Source organism: Phoca vitulina, unplaced genomic scaffold, assembly GCF_004348235.1.
Source record: "Phoca vitulina isolate PV1807 unplaced genomic scaffold, GSC_HSeal_1.0 scaffold9, whole genome shotgun sequence".
Taxonomy (NCBI): domain Eukaryota; kingdom Metazoa; phylum Chordata; class Mammalia; order Carnivora; family Phocidae; genus Phoca; species Phoca vitulina.
Window position 1 is genome coordinate 12,446,242 of NW_022589712.1, and position 18,853 is coordinate 12,465,094.

At 41.8% G+C, this 18,853-nt stretch overlaps 1 protein-coding gene across 1 annotated transcript in view; it reads right to left on the bottom strand.

Annotated features, from left to right (window-relative positions):
- Positions 1 to 559: 559 nt before the first annotated feature.
- Positions 560 to 18,853, bottom strand: part of SCAF8 (SR-related CTD associated factor 8) — a 215,080-nt gene continuing 196,786 nt past the window's right edge. Inside the window, exon 23 of the transcript XR_004299961.1 lies at positions 560 to 1,870. The gene's annotated coding sequence lies outside the window, so the exon portion shown is untranslated. The remainder of the gene's footprint in view (positions 1,871 to 18,853) is intronic.

The following is an 18,853-nucleotide window of genomic DNA, read 5'->3' on the forward strand; positions in this document are numbered from 1 at the left end:
AGTCCCCCAATACTTAAACTCACTTATTAATCCACTTACTACTTATTAATCTACTCAACACCTGGCACTGTACTGGGCGGTAGGGATATAATCTGTGTGATAGTTAAAATCTGAGGGAGATAGATAGCAAACAAATCATTTTACAAATAGTTCTTTTTTTATATCTCTGCTAAAGATGCAAAGCACATAATAATGAGTTAACCTAGCACTAAGGAATTAGAGAGGGACCCCTGGAGAAAGCAACATTTAGCTGAGCTCTGAAGTACTGAGTTGGAACATTCCAGAAAGGGGGGATGGTGAATTTGAGGCTCTGAGGTGGGGAAGAGCTGAGCCCATCTGAAGAAAGGGTTTCAGGACAGAGCACCAGGAGATGAAGCCAAAGGGGCAAATAAGAGGCAGTCATGCATGCTCATGTAGGCATGTTAAGAATTTTGGATTTTATCCTTCCAACAATGAGAACCCACTGGAGGGTTTTAAGCACCAGTCTAGCTAGGGGTGGAGAACAGACTGGAAAGTACATCTGGGAAGGGCCTGGGGAGAATATATGAGACTAGTGTTCAGAGCAGAGGTTGGGCCTGGAGATAGAGACTGAGAAGTAACTGGTCTGTAGAAATAAAGCATAGCCCTGGGTGTGGTTGAAGTGCCCCCGGTAAAGATTGTGGACAGAAGAGACAGAACTCTCTCAAGGTGGGGTTGGGTGAGCAAAGAGAACTGAGAAGAAAGAGCCAGGGCGATGGTGGACAATCAGGAAGTTATGCCAGATCATCTTCATCATATGGCAAGATCGGCTTCCCTGTAGAAGAACCAAAGGCCCAATCAAAGCAAATCTACTCCCAAAGATAAATTCAAATTTCCACACTTGGCAAAGACAAGAATAGCATGAAGGTTTAAAAAAGGCAGCCCCACTCTCCTCACCATCCACTCACTTCATAGCCGTCAAAACTAATCAGCCACAGCTTCCTATTCTTTTCTGAAAAGTTGAAAATAATAGTAGGTATAATCCCACATCCTAGAAATACCCATTTTGTGATATTCTCTGGCAAAATCTTTACTTAAATTACCCAAGTCTAAACTCAAAGTAAAAGATCATCCCCAATTCATCTTTTTCTCCACATTTTCCGGCACATAGAAGGTGCCTAGCTGTGTTTACAGAATTGAATTTTGTCTCCAAACTCTTTCCAGTGCTGTGCAGTATTTCTGATAGAAGGACACTGAGCTAATGGCGTCAACCCAGCAAATCATCCCTCCCGAGTTCAACGCCAACGAAAGTTTTCTTAAAACACCTTCACTTTGGGAAGATTTTTTTTTTTTTTTCTTTTTTAAGTTGTAGCCTTTTGCTCCTTTTTCTCTCTTTCCCGGCACCTGAGGAAAGAGTCTTCCTGCCACGTAAAGTCTCTGCTGCCGCCCAGACCCTGCGGGCTACAGAAACGATGTCACATGCACACACACACCCAACACCACCCAAGAATGGCTGTGTTTAATACATATCTCCACGGAGCTCAGAAGCAGTATTACAGCCTGTTTGTGGGCAAGAATGAGGATGCCGGCAACAGTTACTTGCACTAAGTGCTCTTCTAATCTTCATGCCCTTAACATGAACAGGCTACTCGTATTCTCCGTCCCAGCAACCCCACGATCTAGTAGAGAGCCAAAGACCACCGTGCCTCCAGTCCAGCTGTCTCTCCAGCAGACGAAGGCCACTCTGCCTTGTGTCAGGCTACTTTCGGAAAAGTCGAGAGTTCTAGAAGATAGCCTTTTCAAGGAAGGCCACATCTCTCCTTTCTGAAGATAACTTGGTCGTTTATAAATGGGTCTTTCCTTGGGCTGCTCGGGAACTTGCACGATTTACTTCACTGCATTTTTCAAACTTCTGAAAGAAAGAAAGCAGTAGGCTTGATTACAATTCCAAAAAGCTGTGTTTAACCCAAAACTCTAGATCCACCCTCTAGATCCATTGCCTTAAAACCATTTGCATGTGTGTATGTTGTGCCGTTGAGAGGTAGTCGTGCCGTGCTCGAGCCTGCACACGTGGACGATGGATCTTCTTTCTCCTGGATTCATTTGACCAGTTTTCCTTCCCACTACCACGTTCACAGGTCTAACTTTTTTAAAAATATTTTTTCTTTTTTTTTATTTGAATCTAGTGTACCTAACATACTGTTATATTAGTTTCAGATGTATAATACAGTGATTCAACAATTCTGTACATTACTCACTGCTCATCATGATAAGTGTACTCTTAATCCCCTTCACCAATTTCACCCATCCCCCACCCACCTCCCCTCTGGTAACCATCAGTTTGTTCTCTGTAGTTGAGTCTGTTTTTGTGTGTGTCTCTTTTTCTGTTTGTTTTTGTTTCTTAAATTCCACATATGAGTGAAACCATATGGTATTGGTTTTTCTCTAACTTAATTCACTGAGTATTATACCCTCTAGCTCCATCCACGCTGTTGCAAATGGCAAGATCTCATCCCTTTTTTAGGGTTGAGTAATATTCCATTGTATACATATACCACATCTTCTTTATCCATTCACCTATCAGTGGACACTTGGCCTGCTTTTACATCTTGGCTATTGTAAATAATGTTGCAATAAACATAAGGGTACATATATCTTTGCAAATTAGTGTTTTCATTTTCTTTGGGTAAATACCCAGTAGTGGAATTACTAGATCATATGGTAATTCTATTTTTAATTTTTGAGGACCCTCCATACTGTTTTCCAGAGTGGCTGCACCAGTTTGCATTCCCATGAACAATGCACAAGGGCTCTTTTTCCCACATCTTCGGCAACACCTGTTGTTTCCTGTGTTTTTTATTTTAGCCATTCTGACAAGTGGTAGGTAGTATTTCATTGTGGTTTTGATTTGCATTTCCCTGATGATGAGTGATGTAGAACATCTTTTCATGCGTCTGTTGGCCATCTGGATGTCTTCTTTGGAGAAATTCTGTTCATGTCTTCTGCCCATTTTTTAATTGGATTATTTATTTTTGGGGTGTTGAATTGTTTAAGTTCTTTATATATTTTGGATACTAACCTTTTATCAGATATGTCTTTACAAATATCTTCTCCCATTCAGTAGGCTGCCTTTTAGTTTAGTTTTTTAATTTTTTTTAGATTTTATTTTCCAAAATTTCTACAATGAACATAGATTACTTTTGTAAACAAGAAAAAAAGTTACAAAAAAAAACCTAAATATCATACTGAGCCAAGCTTTACACCTTTTTAATTCTTTTTTTAAAATTTTTTTTCTTTTTTAAATTTATTTAAATTTTAGATAGTTAACATACAGTGCAGTATTGGTTTCTGGAGTAGAATTCAGTGATTCATCACTTACATACAACACCCAGGGCTCATCATAACAAGTCCTCTCCTTAATTCCCATCATCCATCTATCCCATCTCCCACCCACCTCCTCCAACAACCCTCAGTTTGTTCTCTATTGTTTAGAGTCTCTTATGACTTGTTTCTCTCTCTCCTTTTTTTAAATTTTCCCCCTTCCCATATGTTCATCTGTTTTCTTTCTTAAGTTCCAAATATGAGTAAAATCATATGGGATTTGTTTTTCTCTGACTGATTTATTTCACTTAGTATAATACACTCTAGCTCCATCCATGTCGTTGCAAATGGCAAGATTTCATTCTTTTTGATGGCTGGGTGATATTCCATTGTGTGTGGATATATATATATATATATATATATATATACCACATCTTCTTTATCCATTCATCTGTCAGTGGACATTTGGGCTCTCTCCATATTTTGGCTATTGTGGATAATGCTGCTATAAACATCGGGGTACATGTATCCCTTTGAATCAGTATTTTTGTATCCTTTGGGTAAATACCTAGTAGTGCAATTGCTGGATCATAGGATAGTTCTATTTTTGAGGAACATCCGGACTGTTCTCCAGAGTGGCTATATGGGTTTGCATTCCCACCAAGAGTAAAAGAGGGTTCCCCTTTCTCCGCAGCCTTGCCAACATCTATTGTTTCTTGTGTTGTTAATTTTAGCCATTCTGACAGGTGTGAGGTGGTATCTCATAGTTTAGTTTATTGATTGTTTCCTTCACAGTGCAGAAGCTTTTTTTTTAAATGCCAATAATTCATTTTTGCTTTTGTTTCCCTTGCCTGTGGTGACGTGTCTAGTAAGAAGTTGCTAAGGCCAAGGTCAGAGAGCTTTCTGCCTGTATTCTCTAGGATTTTGATGGTTTCCTGTCCCACATTAAGGTCTTTCATCCATTTTGAATTTATTTTTGTGTATGGTGTAAGAAAGTGGTCCAGTTTCATTCTTCTGCATGTTGCTGTCCAGTTTTCCCAACACCTTTTGTTGAAGAGACTGGCTTTTTTTTTAAAAGAGACTATTTATTTGAGAGAGAGTATATGGGAGTGGGGAGGAGGGACAGAGGGGGAGGAACAGAGGGAGAGGGAGAAGCAGGCTCTCCGCTGAGCAGGGAGCCCAACACGGGCTCGATCCCAGGATCCTGAGATCATGACCTGAGCTGAAGGCAGATGTTTAACCAACTGAGCCACCCAGGCGCCCCAAAGAGACTGTCTTTTTTCCACTGGATATTCTTTCCTGCTTTGTTGCAGATTAGTTGACCATATAGTTGTGGGTGCCTTTTAGTTTGGTTGATTGTTTCCTTTGTTGTGCAGAAAATTTTATTGTGATGTAGTCTCACCAGTTTATTTTTGCTTTTGTTTCCCTTGCCTCAGGAGACATATCTAGAAAAAAAGTTGCTAGGCTGATGCCAGAGACATTACTACCTGCACTCTTTTCTAGGATTTTTATGGTTTCAGGCCTCACATTTAGGTCTTTAATCCATTTTAAATTTATTTTTGTTTATGGTGTAAGAAAGTGGTCCAGTTTCATTCTTTTGCGTGTAGCTGTCCACTTTCCCAAAACCATTTGTTAAAAAGACTGTCTTTTTCCCCATTGCATATTCTTGCCACCTTTGTCCAAGATTAATTGACCATATAATTGTGGGTTTATTTCTGGGTTTTCTATTCTGTTCCATTGATCTATGTGTCTATTTTTGTGCCAGTACTATACTATTTTGATTACTACCGCTTTATATTATAGCTTGAAATCTGGCATTGTGATACTTCCAATTTTGTTCTTCTTTTTCAAGACTGTTTTGGCTATTCTGGGCCTTTTGTGGTTCCATACAAATTTTAGGATTGTTAGTGCTAGTTCTGTGAAAGATGTTGTTGGTATTTTGATGGGGATTGCTACAGATTGCTATCAGTAGTATGGACATTTTAAAAATATTTGTCCTTCCAATCCATGAGCATGGAATATCTTTCCATTTGTTTGTGTCATCTATACTTTCTCTCATCAGTGTTTTATAGTTGTCAGAGTACAAGACCTCCTTGGTTAGGTTGATTCCTAGGTATTTTATTATTTTTGGTGTCATTATAAATGGGATTGTTTTCTTAATTTCCCTTTCTGCCATGTCATTGTTAGTATATAGAAATGATTTCTGTACATTGATTTTGTATACTGCGACCTTACTGAATTCATTTACCAATTCTAATAGTTTTATGGTGGAGTCTGTAGGGTTTTCTATATATAGTACCATGTCATCTGCAAATAGTGAAAGTTTTACTTCTTCCTTACCAGTTTGAATGCCTTTTATTTCTTTTTCTTGTCTGACTGCTGTGGCTAGGACTTCCAGTTCTATGTTGGATAAAAGTGGTAAGAGTGGACATCCTTGTCTTGTTCCTGACCTTAGGGAAATGCTCTGGTTTTCACCATTAAGTATGATGTTAGCTGTGAGTTTTTCATAAATGGCCTTTATTATGTTGAGGTATGTTCCCTCTAACCCTACTTTGTTGAAGGTTTTTATCATGAATGGATGTTGTACTTTGCGAAATGCTTTTCCTGCATCTATCAAAATGATCATATACTTTTTACCCTTTCTCTTGTTGATATGAGGTATCACACTGATTGATTTGGAAATATTGAACCATCCATACATCCCAGGAATAAATTCCACTGATCATGGTGAATGATTTTTTTAAATATATTGTTAGATTCAGTTTGCTAGTATTTTGTTCAGTTTGTTGAGGATTTTTTACATCTATGTTCATCCAAGATATTGGCCTGTAGTTCTCTTTTTTGGTAGTATATTTATCTGGTTTTGGTATCAGGGTAATACTGGCCTCATGAAATAAATTTGGAAGCTTTCCTTCCTCTTCTATTTTTTGGAATAGCTTGAGAAGAATAGGTATTAAGTCTTCTTTAAACGTTTGGTAGAATTCACCTGTGAAGCCATCTGGCCCTGGACTTTTGTTTGTTGGGGAGTTTTTTTTATTACTGATTCAATTTCTTTGCTGGTAATTGGTCTGTTCAAATTTTCTATTTCTTCCTGATTCAGTTTTGGGAGAGTGTATGTTTCTAGGAATTTATCCTTTTCTTCTAGGTTGTCCAATTTGTTGGCACATAACTTTTTCATAATATTCTCTTAAAATCCTTTATATTTCTGTGGTGTTGGTTGTTATTTCTCCTTGTTCATTTCAGATTTTGTTTGAGACTTCTCTCCCTCTCTCTCTCTCTTTAGTGAGTCTAGCTAAAAGTGTATCAATTTTGTTGATCTTTTCAAAGAACCAGCTGGTGGTTTCATTGATCTGTTCTATTGTTTTTTTAGTTTCTATTTCATTTATTTCTCCTCTAGTCTTTATTGTTTCCTTCTACCAGTTTTAGGTTTTAGGCTTATTCTTCTTTTTCTAGCTCCTTCAGGTGTAAGGTTAGGTTGTGTGAGATGTTTCTTGCTTCTTGAGGTAGGCCTGTATTGCTATAAACTTTCTTCTTATAACAACTTTTGCTGTATTCCAAAGATTTTTGGACCATTGTGTTTTCATTTTCATTTGTCTCCATGTATTTTTAATTTCCTTTTTGATTTCTTGGTTGGCACATTCACTGTTTAGTAGCATGTTATTTAACTTCCATGTATTTGTGTTTTTTCCAAATTTTTTCTTGTGATTGATTTCTAGTTTCATAGTGCTGTGATTAGAAAAGATGCATGGTATGACTTCAGTTTTTTTTTTAATTGGCTGAGATATGTTTTGTAGCCTAATATGTTATCTGTTCTGGAGAATGTTCCATGTGCACTTGAAAAGAATGTGTATTCATTCTCCTGTTTTAGGATGGGATGTTCTGAATTACCTGTTAGATCCATCTGGTTCAATGTGTCATTCAAAGCCACTGTTTCCTTGATTTTTTTGTTTGGATGATCTATCTATGGATATAAGTGAGGAGTTAACATCCCCTACTATTATTGTATTACTATCGATTAGTTCCTTTATGTTTGTTATTAGCTGCTTTTTGGAATTGGGTGCTCACATGTTGGGTGCGTAAATATTTACAATTGTTATATCTTCTTGTTGGATTGTTCCCTCTATGATTATATAGTGTCCTTCTTTGTCTCTTGTTACAGTCTGTTTTAAAGTCTATTTTGTCTGATATAAGTATTGCTATTCCAGCTCTCTCTTCACTTCCATTTGCATAATAAATGCTCTTTTATCCCTTCACTTTCAATCTGCATGTGTCTTTAGGTCTCAAATGAGTCTCTTGTAGGCAGCATATAGATGGGCCTTCCTTTTTTATCCATTCCGTCACCCTATTTTCTATTAGAGCATTTAGTACATTTACATTCAAAGTAATTATTGATAGGTATGTACTTGTTGCCATTTTATTACTTGTTTTATGGTTGTTTTTGTAGTTCTTCTCTGTTCCTTTCTTCTCTTGCTATCTTCTCTCATGGTTCACTGGCTTTCTTTTTCTTTTTTTAAGATTTATTTATTTATTTTTGGAAAGAGAGTGTGAGTGGGGGGAAGGGCAGAAGGATAGGGAGAAGCAGACTCCTCACTGAGCAGGGAGCCCGTCTCAGGGCTTGATCCCAGGCCCCTGAGATCATGACCTGAGCCAAAGGCAGATGCTTAACTGACTGAGCCACCCAGGCACCCCGGCCTCCAAAGTTTCTGCTAAAAAATCAGCTAATAGCCTTATGGGGTTTCCCTTGTATGTAACTGTTTTCTTTTCTCTTGTTTCTTTTAAAATTCTCTCCTTATCACTACTTTTTGCCATTTTAATTTTTTTTTTTTTTAATTTTTTGCCATTTTAATTTTTATGTCTCTTGGTGTGGACCTCGTTGGGTTGATTTTGTTTGGGGCTCTCTGTACCTCCTGCATCTGGATTTTTGTTTCCTTCCCCAGATTTCAGAATTTTTCAGCTATTATTACTTCAAATGAATTTTTTGCCCCTTTTTCTCTCTCTTCTCTTTCTAGGATCTCTGTAATGTAAATGTCATTATACTTGATGGCATCACTGAGTTCCCTGACCCTCTTTTCATTTTTTTTTTCCTCTCTCCAGTTCAGCTTGATTACTTTCCATTACTCTGTCCTCCAGGTCACTGATTCATTCTTCTACTTCTACTCTAGTCTACTATTTATTCCATCCAGTGTATTTTTTTAAAAAGTTTTATTTAGGGGCACCTGGGTGGCTCAGTTGGTTAAGTGTCTGCCTTTGGCTCTGGTCATGATCCCAGGGTCCTGGGATGGAGCCCCACATTGGGCTCCCTGCTCAGCAGGGAGCCTGCTTCTCCCTCTCCTACTCCCCCTGCTTGTGTTCTCTCTCTGTCTCTCTGTCAAATAAATAAATAAAATCTTTTTTAAAAATAAAAGATTTATTTATTTATTTATTTAAGAGAGAGAGAGAAAGGATACATGCAAGCTGGGGAAGGGTTGGGGGGAGAGAGAAAGAATCTTCAAGCAGACTCCTTGCTGAGCCCCCAACATGGGCTCAATCCCAGAACCCTGAGATCATGACCTGAGCCAAAATCAAGAGCTGGCCGATCAACCGACTGACCTACCCAGGCGCCCCCCATCCAGTGTATTTTTAATTTCAGTTATTGAGTTCATCTCTGATTGGTTCTTTTTTATGTTTTCTGTATCTTTGTTAAGGGTCTCACTGAGGTCTTCCACCATTTTCTCAAGTCCAGTGAGTATCTTTGTGACCATTACTTTATATTCTCTATCAGGCACATTACTTAGTTCCATTTCATTTAGGTCTCTTGCTGTGATTATGTCCTGTTCTTTCATTTGGGACACATTCCTCTGTCTCACTCTGTCTAACTCTCTGTGCGTGTTTCTATGTGTTAGGAAAGTCAGCTACATCTCCTGTTCTTGAAAGTAGTTTTGTAGAAGAGGTTCTGTAGTGCCCTGTGATACAGGGGCCCCTGTTCACCAGCACCTGGCACTTCAGGGGCATCTCTTAATGTGTGTTGTGTGTGCCCTACTGTTGGGCCTAAGCTGCTTTTGCCTTTAGAGCAGTTGTCGGCAATGGCTCTCTTTGCCTGTTGTGGGCAGGTTTATGTCCCTGTGGTTGTTAGTGGGCCAGTCTGGGGCTGTCTTGGATTTGAGTTGAGTCAGACCAGACATTTGCCAGATGCGTTAGCACCGAACTGCAGGGCGCTTTCTCCGTGTTGTCTCAAGAAACTTTTGTTGGTGAGTAGGGCCTGCGAGCAGACCAGATGTTGGGACTGGTGTATATGGTCATCTTTCCCTCTTCCCAGGGTAGGGGTCACCTTACAGTGGTGCCGGCTGCTGTCAGGCCCACCTGCACACTGCCAGGCCTGTGGCACTGCTTTGGATGGGCTCCAGCCAAGTGTGTAGTGGAGGGGGCGGGTCCCCAGAAGAGCACAGCAGCTGGGCCTGTGGTGCCAGCAAGGTCCTTTGCTCCTGGAGAAGCCTCCCAACGATCCCTGCCCATGCAGCACATGCTCTGAGATTAGTAAACAAATCTCCTCTCGTATACCTTGGGCAGCATTTTTCAAACTGTTTCTATGCTGTATCTCCATGGGGCTGTTTGCTGTGCTGTCTCTTTAAGTTAATTATTTTCTGAATCAGAAAAAATACCTATTATAATGCTATACATCTTAAAGATGTCCAGTCAATTCTTGCTCACCCGATGGTCGTATAGCCAGCATTTCTTTTCACTGGAGCTTTCAGCATAGGAAATGTGTTTGCTGAACCCATAAAATTTCTGTGAAATGCAAAACTTATAAAACATGAACACAGCTTTTCTCTCGAGTTTCCCTTTATGGCCCTGAGTTCCACTTTCTCAGTGCCCTCATCCCGCAACACTTGCTCTTGGACTTCATCACAGCTTCTCTGGTTGGACTCTTCCTGAATTCCTTTTACTTCCTCCCAACCCCGCTCATTATGTTCAGACATTTCCACTCTCCCCTGAGCAGCACTGTCTTCCTAACCTTCTGTTAGGTACGAGCTGCTACTGCTTATCGAAAGCATTGGCATGTGGGGTTTGGAAGCCACAGTTCTAAGTGGTCAGAAGAAGGTTGAAACAGATACACTTCTGCTTACAAACAAAGATAGCTTATGCCACATTTGAAGCGGAGGGTTGTTGGCGTGGAGTCATCTAATACATGGATGGGATCTTTAGACGGGAAGTAATTTTTTGAAATTAAACTACCTAGAGAATGGACTTGGTCAGGATATTAGACTAGCAGCTTTCTCCTCATGAGCACAGAATTGAAATCTATTCAGGTGTACTTGTGTACAGTTAAAGAGGCATGCATGAACTATTTTGTACCTCCTCAGAAAGTTATAATTTGGTGATGATATACAACTTTGGGGTTTGGGTACAAACTAGGGTATTCAAAACCAGGGTATAAATGAGCTAAAACCTGACCTGAAGCTCAGATTTTTATGCTTGTCGATTTTTTTTTAAGTCCAGTATATCTCAAAAGAAAGAAAAAGTCTCAGGGTATCCTATAACTATTATAGTGGACATTCATCAGCTGCGTCAGATATACCATCTCTTTGTGTATATATGGAATATACATAGTGGTGCAGCCATGACCCCACACGCTTCCATATAGACTTACCTGATTCTCTTAACGCCTTTTCCTATTGCATTTTTAAAAAGGGATTTACAAACATTAATGATAGGATGGAGAAATGATGTCATGCAGAAAAAAATCTGCTTTTTCAACTTTGTGTCTAGCATATAACATACTTACTGAATTAACAGATATAGAATTAATGAGTCCTTATTTTCTTAAGTTAGAGCAATAATACCTTGAATTTGTAGCTATTCTTTCCTTTTTTAATCCAAACTTTCCAACTGTAAGTTTTAAGTAAGCCACGAGCTGTAAAATCCAAACTTCAGACTTTTAAATTAGATATAGTTGTCTATAGGACTATTTATAACCTTTCTATAAGAGATTGGATTTATATCATTACACTATAAGGAATAGGTTTCCATTAAAAAAATAAAAAATAAATTTTGACATTAAAATTCTCTCTTCTAGATTATTACAAAGTTACCATCAGTATCTGCAGTGATCCCCCAAAGGTATAGGATTGATGAAATCTTTCTGCCTGAATTTTTCTCTGCTATTGAATTTTAAAAATACTGATATTTTACCATTTTTCCAAAAAGAAAAGAAAGAAAGAAAATACAGCTGTTGTCTATTCTTTATGCCTCTGGAATAGTTTGCTTCCTTCCTTACCCCCACCCTTTATCCCCCTCTCCCAAGAAGGTACGGGGAACTACGTTTGCGTGTTTTATTATTTCATCATCGGAATGAGAGTCTCTGCAAACACGCTTTCCTTTGTGGAATTCTCTAATAAAAACAGACAGCCTGTTTTAAACAAGCAACCCTGCGATCAGAGGACGACAGAGAAGCTCAACGCAGGGGGCTGCCAGACTTTTTCCTCTCACCTCACAGCCTGGCTGTCTCTATCATCTGCAAATATATCCTCCTTGCCACAAGAGAATTTAGAAAGCAATTTTGGGGGCGGCTGGGTGGCTCAGTTGGTTAAGCAACTGCCTTTAGCTCAGGTCATGATCCCGGAGTCCTGGGATCGAGTCCCACATTGGGCTCCTGGCTCAGCGGGGAGCCTGCTTCTCCCTCTGACCCTCTCCCTTCTCATGCTGTTTCTCTCTCCCTCACTCTCTAATAAATAAATAAAATCTTTAAAAAAGAAAGAAAGAAAGAAAGAAAGAAAGAAAGCAATTTCGGTTCCTGCTAACGAGGTAGACCCAATTTATCACATGTTTTAGAAAATTTCTTTGTTAAAGCACCATTTTCTAGAACAAGAAGCTATTGTTAATTAATGCGGAGTCCTAACTCAACCTGAAATTTCACTGAGAAATGCACCCCCCCACTACTATTAGGAGCCAGCCATGCTCCGGTCACTCCTGTCACCACCTGCTCGCACAGAAACCTGAAGGCGGTCCAGGTTCACCTACTGGAGAAGGAAGTGGCTGAGAAATCTGCCTTTTGTCATGGCAGTGAGGTCAGGAGAAACAAGCCATTCTGGGAGGGGTGCTCTCCTGTCTCAGCAGCACTGTCCCGAGCGCAAGGTGAGCCGCGGGGTGACTGACCCCACATGCTTCCAACTCCTGAGAAGAGTAAATGAACAAGCAGCACAGCAGAGGGTCACCCAAGCCATCCACAGCCCCAGGGACCACCACCCCCATCTATCCCTCCTGGAAAGTTCCATTTTGCTCCTGTTTTATTCCTGGTCCAACACAATTTCAGCAATACAAAGGCTTACTAGTGGAGGAAGACAAAAAACAAAGTTCCAGAGAACAATGCCCTGCTACCTAAGTCCCAGCCCCTGCCCTGTCCACACTCCCCTTTCCATTCTGCCACCTCCCCAGACTCCCTCCTCCTCTGTCTTGCTCCCTACCTCACTCAGTACTATCCTGACTTCCCACATGGCTTGGAGCTGCCTCTGACCTCTCCTGACCTTCACGCCCACAGCCATTTGGTCTCCAGCCTTCTCCTTGTCACCTCCTAAAGAGCGTCCAAACCTCTCCTCCTCTCCACCATTCCCACCAGAATGGGAATGGACAGAAGCCCAGACAATCATACGTTCCTGGTTCCTGGTGACTCTCTGACACTCTGGGACCTGGCAAAGTGGTGTCTGTCCGTAAACACATCCCAGGGTCTGTCTGGGTGGCACCAGCTCTGTGCTTTCACTGCATTATGACTATCTCCCTAACAGACCGTGGACCCTAGGGTGGGGGTAGCCTCCTCACCTGGGAAATGGGACAATAACGTTACCTGTCTCATGAGGGCGGTTACAAAATGCATATGAAATAAGTTACCTGAAGCACTGAGCTCAGTGCTTGGCACAGAGTAAACGTTCAATAAATGTTAGTATATCATCAGTCTCTGAATTAAAACTTAATTAATGGACTAGTAGACAGCGAGGGTGTTGCTGTTCCTGGACCAGGACTCAGAACACCCTAGGTACTTGAGGGCTGCTCGCCACATGAGTGGGCTATTTCCTCGGTGGAGCTGGTCCACCTCTTGCTGGGCACACACATGTTGCAAAGCCCTGCTCAGTGATGTGGCAACTGGACGCTTGGCCCCACGGGCAGGAGTCTCTTACTTCTTTCCCGTCTGTCACGTTAGCTTCCTCTATTCGTTAATATAACTAGGTTCTTTTTCCCTTTTCCCCTTTCATCTGGGAGCTGCTCATGGATAACCCTTCCCTGCAGGCTCAAGTTCACCTTCATCTGAGGATGGAGATAAGGAACGTTGCCACAGCTCTTTAGAGATGCCAACCCTCACCTAACCTTCTCTGCTCCCAGAAGTTACATGGTTAGCAGAGGCTCCCCTTTAATAAAAACCCAGTGCCCTTCTTTTTCTGGGCATATCATGCTGCATCATCCCAGATGTGATTATACTAGGAAATGTCAGTAAAGCACTGACCATCATACATTTTCAAGGAAAGTGAATGTGTGTGGGTGTGCATGCACCTGCATGTGTGTTCATGAACTCTCGTGGCGTAGTGTGACAGCTAACAGCTCCTACCAGAGTCCGAATGTCTGCTTTAAATCCTGGCTCCACGTCTTACACTAGTTTTGTGACCTCAGGAAATGACTTACCCCTCCAAGCCTGTTTCCTCATGTGTAGATGGGGATAATAATAGAGCGTACAGATGGGATCAGATGGGGATTAGATGAGTTCATATCTTGTAAAGCACATAGTAAGCACCATGTGTTACACAAGCTAAAAACAATTACAGAATTCTTTTGTCCTGATGCTTTCTTTTCAACATATTTTCAAACATGAAAAATACATAATATGTGGCACCGGGGGGGCTGTGTCCAATGTAGGGGATCTTTATTGCTCTTGAATGGACTGATATCTGAATTTATATGAAAAACACAGCCCCGGATCACTCTGTGGAACAACACAGATGATCTTAGCACAAAACCAGCATTGCATAAAGAAACTCAACTGTGTACTAGCCTAGGGAGAGGAAATTCAGAGACTGATGATATACTAACATTTATTGAGCGTTTACTCTGTGCCAAGCACTGAGCTCAGTGATTCAGATAATGGATTTCATTTGCATCTTGTAACCACCTCATGAGACAGGGAACATTAGTGTCCCATTTCACAGATGAGGAGTCACCTGGGTCATAAAAAGGGTAAGCAACCTGCCTGTGGTCATAGAGCTGCTTCCCAGGTGACCCAGAGAGGATGGGTCTGATCACCAGTTGTAGGGGGGAAGACGGGACTCTTCATTTTATTAAAGAACTCCTTTCCATTTGGAAAATATAGTTCCAGATTTCCAAGTTAGTTATCATTGTTACCACATGGATGTTTATTAAATATTGGCTGTTGATTATAATGACCGAGCCCTAGACCACATTGGGAAGCTGGCCATGGCCTTCTGGGTTCCTTCCCCAATATCTCCTCTAGGTCCCAGGATAGAAAATCACACACTAACAACCACTGGCTGTTGCTAAGAGCTTAAGTCATGAACTTTCTCAGGGGACATTTGTGTTTAATTGAAAAACAGATGATGCCTTGGAAAACCGAAAGGAATGATGAGACGTTGTGGAATCTCAGACATTCATATGAGCAGCGAGGGTGATTAATTGAGGAGGCCTCCCCGCCCCCCGTCAATCACTCCAACAGATCGACCCTGATGATGCACATTTATATGAGAAAATATTGTGACAGCACTGAGTAATTTCCGTAATTCCCTTCCTGGCAAGACCTTGGCCCGAGTTATCCTTCACTGCAAAGTACACATGGTTGTAAACTGTATCTATTTCCTCAATCAGTGTCAGTCCTGACTCAAGCCAGTTTAGGCTAGTCATGAAACAAGAACCAGGAAAGCAAAAGCCCCCTGACCCTTGCCACATTGGGGTACTGAAGGCAATGGATACCAGGGTAGATATAAACTTGAGGACGCCTACGTGGAGAGAGGCAGATCTGCACACTGAGGATGCAGAGTGGCCTGAATCCTTCTCGCAAGGAAAACATAGGCTCAGATCCTGAGTTGAATATAAAATGTGGGGAGAGGTACAGAAATCTAATTATCTTTCCTTTTCCGTTATTGAACTCAACTCAGTACACCAGCCCCGTTTCTAGTTAGTAGTTGTGTTAGTTTGCTAGGCGACCATAACAAATGAGCATACATGGGTGGCTTTAAACAACAGAAATCTTTTCTCTCACGGTTCTGCAGACTAGAAATCTAAGATCAAGGTATCAGCAGGGCCATGAACTCTGTTAAGGGCTCCAGGGGAGAATCTGTCCCATGCCTTTCTTTTAGCTTCTCGTAGTGGCCTGCAATCCTTGGCATTCCTTGGCTTGTGAACACATCACTCCAATCTCGGCCTCTGCCAGCCGGTGGTGTTCTCCCTGTGGGTCTCTGTCTCTTCTCCTCTTCTTCTAGGGACACCAGTCATACTGATTTGGGGCCCTCTCTAATGACCTCAACTTAACTTAGTTACATCAGTAAGACCCTATTTCCAGATAAGGCCACATTCACAGATACCAAGAGTTAGGACTTCAACATGGCTTCTGAGGAGACCTAATTCAACCCACAACAGGAGCTGGACACTAAATCTCACCACCAAAGAAATTCAGTCCCTTCCAGTTTAGAACTCTGGTCTCTTTCAGACACTTATTTTGTTAATTCTGGATGCCCCCTAGTTCCCTGCTCCTTTTCTTCTCTCTGGATGTGAAATAAGGTCCAAGAGGAGGCCAGGAGGTGGGGGCAGGTAAGGGATTCCTAAGAATGAGGGCAGAGCTGGCCCAGCATGAGGGCCATGTGATTGGCACACACGCCTTAGGGCTCTGAGTCCTTCTAGCCTGGACCTGGACATCACACTTGGCCTTTATGGTAAACGCTGCCGCATAAGCCCCCGCAGGGGGCTCCCACCAGCAGGACTCCATAGGCTGTGTTCTTGCTTCAACCTGGAGGCCTCTTCTCTGCCTTCCTTGGGGAACTGATAGGTTTGGGAAGTCCCCCTCCCACAGCACTTGGGGCCCTTCGGGGTACACAGGACCTAAAAGCTGTCCTCTGGCTCTCAGTCTAAAGTTGGCTTTTTTTTTTTTTTTCAGTTCACTGCTCCACTGAATGGGGGCCTCTCAAGCGGCCCCAATTCCCTGGGGGCTGACCCCCAGGGACACTACTTTGGGATCTCCAAATCTTCTCTAGGTTATTTTATCCCCATCCCCAGGGACAAGGGCACAGCCTCTCTCTGATCCTCCCTGTACCCCAGCTCCCCTGGCCTTGTGCCTCGCCCAGGACAGGTGCTTATCTCCAGTCTCAGAGTACGTTTGTGCATGGGGGGGGGGGGTCATTGTCCTTAGGATATCACACATGCTTCTCTATTCTACAGTTTTCCTTTGAAACGCCCAAAATGAACAATCTGGTTCTTAACTTCATGCTTCTAGAGATGGAAAAAGAGCTTATATTAGACCAACCCTCCTGAAGTGAAAAACTAGCAGTAAATCTGGATAAACATTAGGCACACAAACTCATGTTTGGAGTCATTAAAGAGCTGCCCATACACGGAGGTCTAGGACCAAAATCTCTGAGAAAAGGGAATTCTGGAGAGAGGAGCCCACTATTCAGCTTCCTTTTCTCCTAGAGGCCTTTGCCAATCACTAAACTACCAAGACAGCCAGAGAAAAGGTATCCGCAAGAATTGGGCCCCATAAAAGTCTGGCATCCAGACAATGTATAGAACTTAGACAAATCAATTAATTTAAAAAATCAGTCATTGCAATTAAAAATGGGCAAAAGATTGGAATAGTTACTATACAAAAAAAGATACCCAAATAGCTCATAAACATATGAAAAGATATTCTACCTCAGTCATCAGGGAACTAAAAACTAAGACAACAAAGAGACCCTATGGCATACCCTCCAAATGACTAAAACTAAAAAGACGATCATCTCAAGTGTCAGCAAAGCTGTGTCTAAGTCTCAAAATTGCTGGTGCAAGTATAAATTCATACAATCACTTTGGAAAAACTTTATGACAGTGACTACAAAAATTGAATAGATGCAGAATCTATGATCCTGAAATTCTACTCCCATGTATATACCCAACAAAAATGCACTTAAATGTGTTCACTGTAGGTATGAGAACGTGGTTATAGCCATGTTACTTGTATGTGATAGTCCAAACAAGACACAGTCCAAGTGTCCCTCGATAGTAGAATGGATCGAGTGTGATGTATTCATATTATGGAATACTATACAGCATAGTAAATAAATCAGCTCTTGCGTGAATCTTACAAATGTAGTGTTGAGAGAAAGGAGCCAGACATAAATTAATTGGTACTAAGTAGTTCCATTTCTAGAAAGTTAGAAACGGGTGAAACTGAAGTCTGGTGTAGGCTTCAGGATAGTGGTTACCCTGCTGGCCGTGAAGGGACCGGGGAAGGGAGGCGTGCTGGTACTGCTCTATTTGTTGGACCGGACTGTGGTTGCACAGGTGCGTTCACTGGAGTAAATCCGCAAAGCTGTATCTTAGAATCAGTGCCTTTTTCTGTATTGAAGTAATTTTAATTAAAATGTTAGTAAAACAAGCATTCGTCACACAGACTCTTGACGTCGAACGTCAGAGCTATAGCTTTTAATGCACTTGCTCTTTGTGTAAAATAGGATATAAACATCGTTAGGACTGGAATGGCTTTTTGGATCTCATCATTAGACCTGATCCCATTTGCCTGTCGGCAAGGCCTGCTCATGTTCCTCACCTTCAAACTGAAGTTCTTGAGGGGAAATATCACTCCACCTTCGTGAGCTCACCTCCAGATTTTGCTTGTTTCAATTTGCTATGAATCTTCTTGAAGTCCCGCTAGAGTCCATCAACCTAAGGACTCCTTCTGCCCCGAAAAGCAAATTTGCTCTAAGTGTCCTGCCTCCAGCATGGAGAACACAAAGACAGCAAGCTCCTCTTCAGAGGAATCCTGGAGACCAAGGACCACCACTCCCAGACCTGACCTCTCTAGGCACCTTGATCTGCCCTTATTTTCCTTCGTACCACTCCGTCGCTGCATAAAACGTCCCTGGTGTGGTCAGCTGCCTTCTGATACTGCACTCCGTCTTGGTGACAGGGACTGTAGGGTCCTAAAAGGCAGAACTGTGCCTCACAGTCTGTTTTATTTTATTTATTTATTTTTTCACACTCTGTTTTAAATGCCGCAGCTTTGGCATGGTTTCTTGAGCAAAGCCGCTGCTCAGAACTACTTGTTTTTTCCATCCTGGTCTCCTGAGGGGTGAGGTTAGGGGAAGGAAGAATAGGAACATTCTGAGCTTGGTTTAATCCTTTGATACAAGAACCTGCCACACTCACGTGACTCACAGCTTCATGATACAAATGCGTCTGTGGGTCCCACATGGAGAAGTGGCAGAGTGGGGGGAGGCCGTGGCGAAGCTTCCATCCAGAAGCAGATGGGGAGCCCGGAGAAGGGCCTCGGAATTCAGCAGCACCGGCAGAGCTGGGCTGGGAGCAGACCCTCAGAGCTCCTCCCTGATGAGGAAAGAGCCAGGGTCAA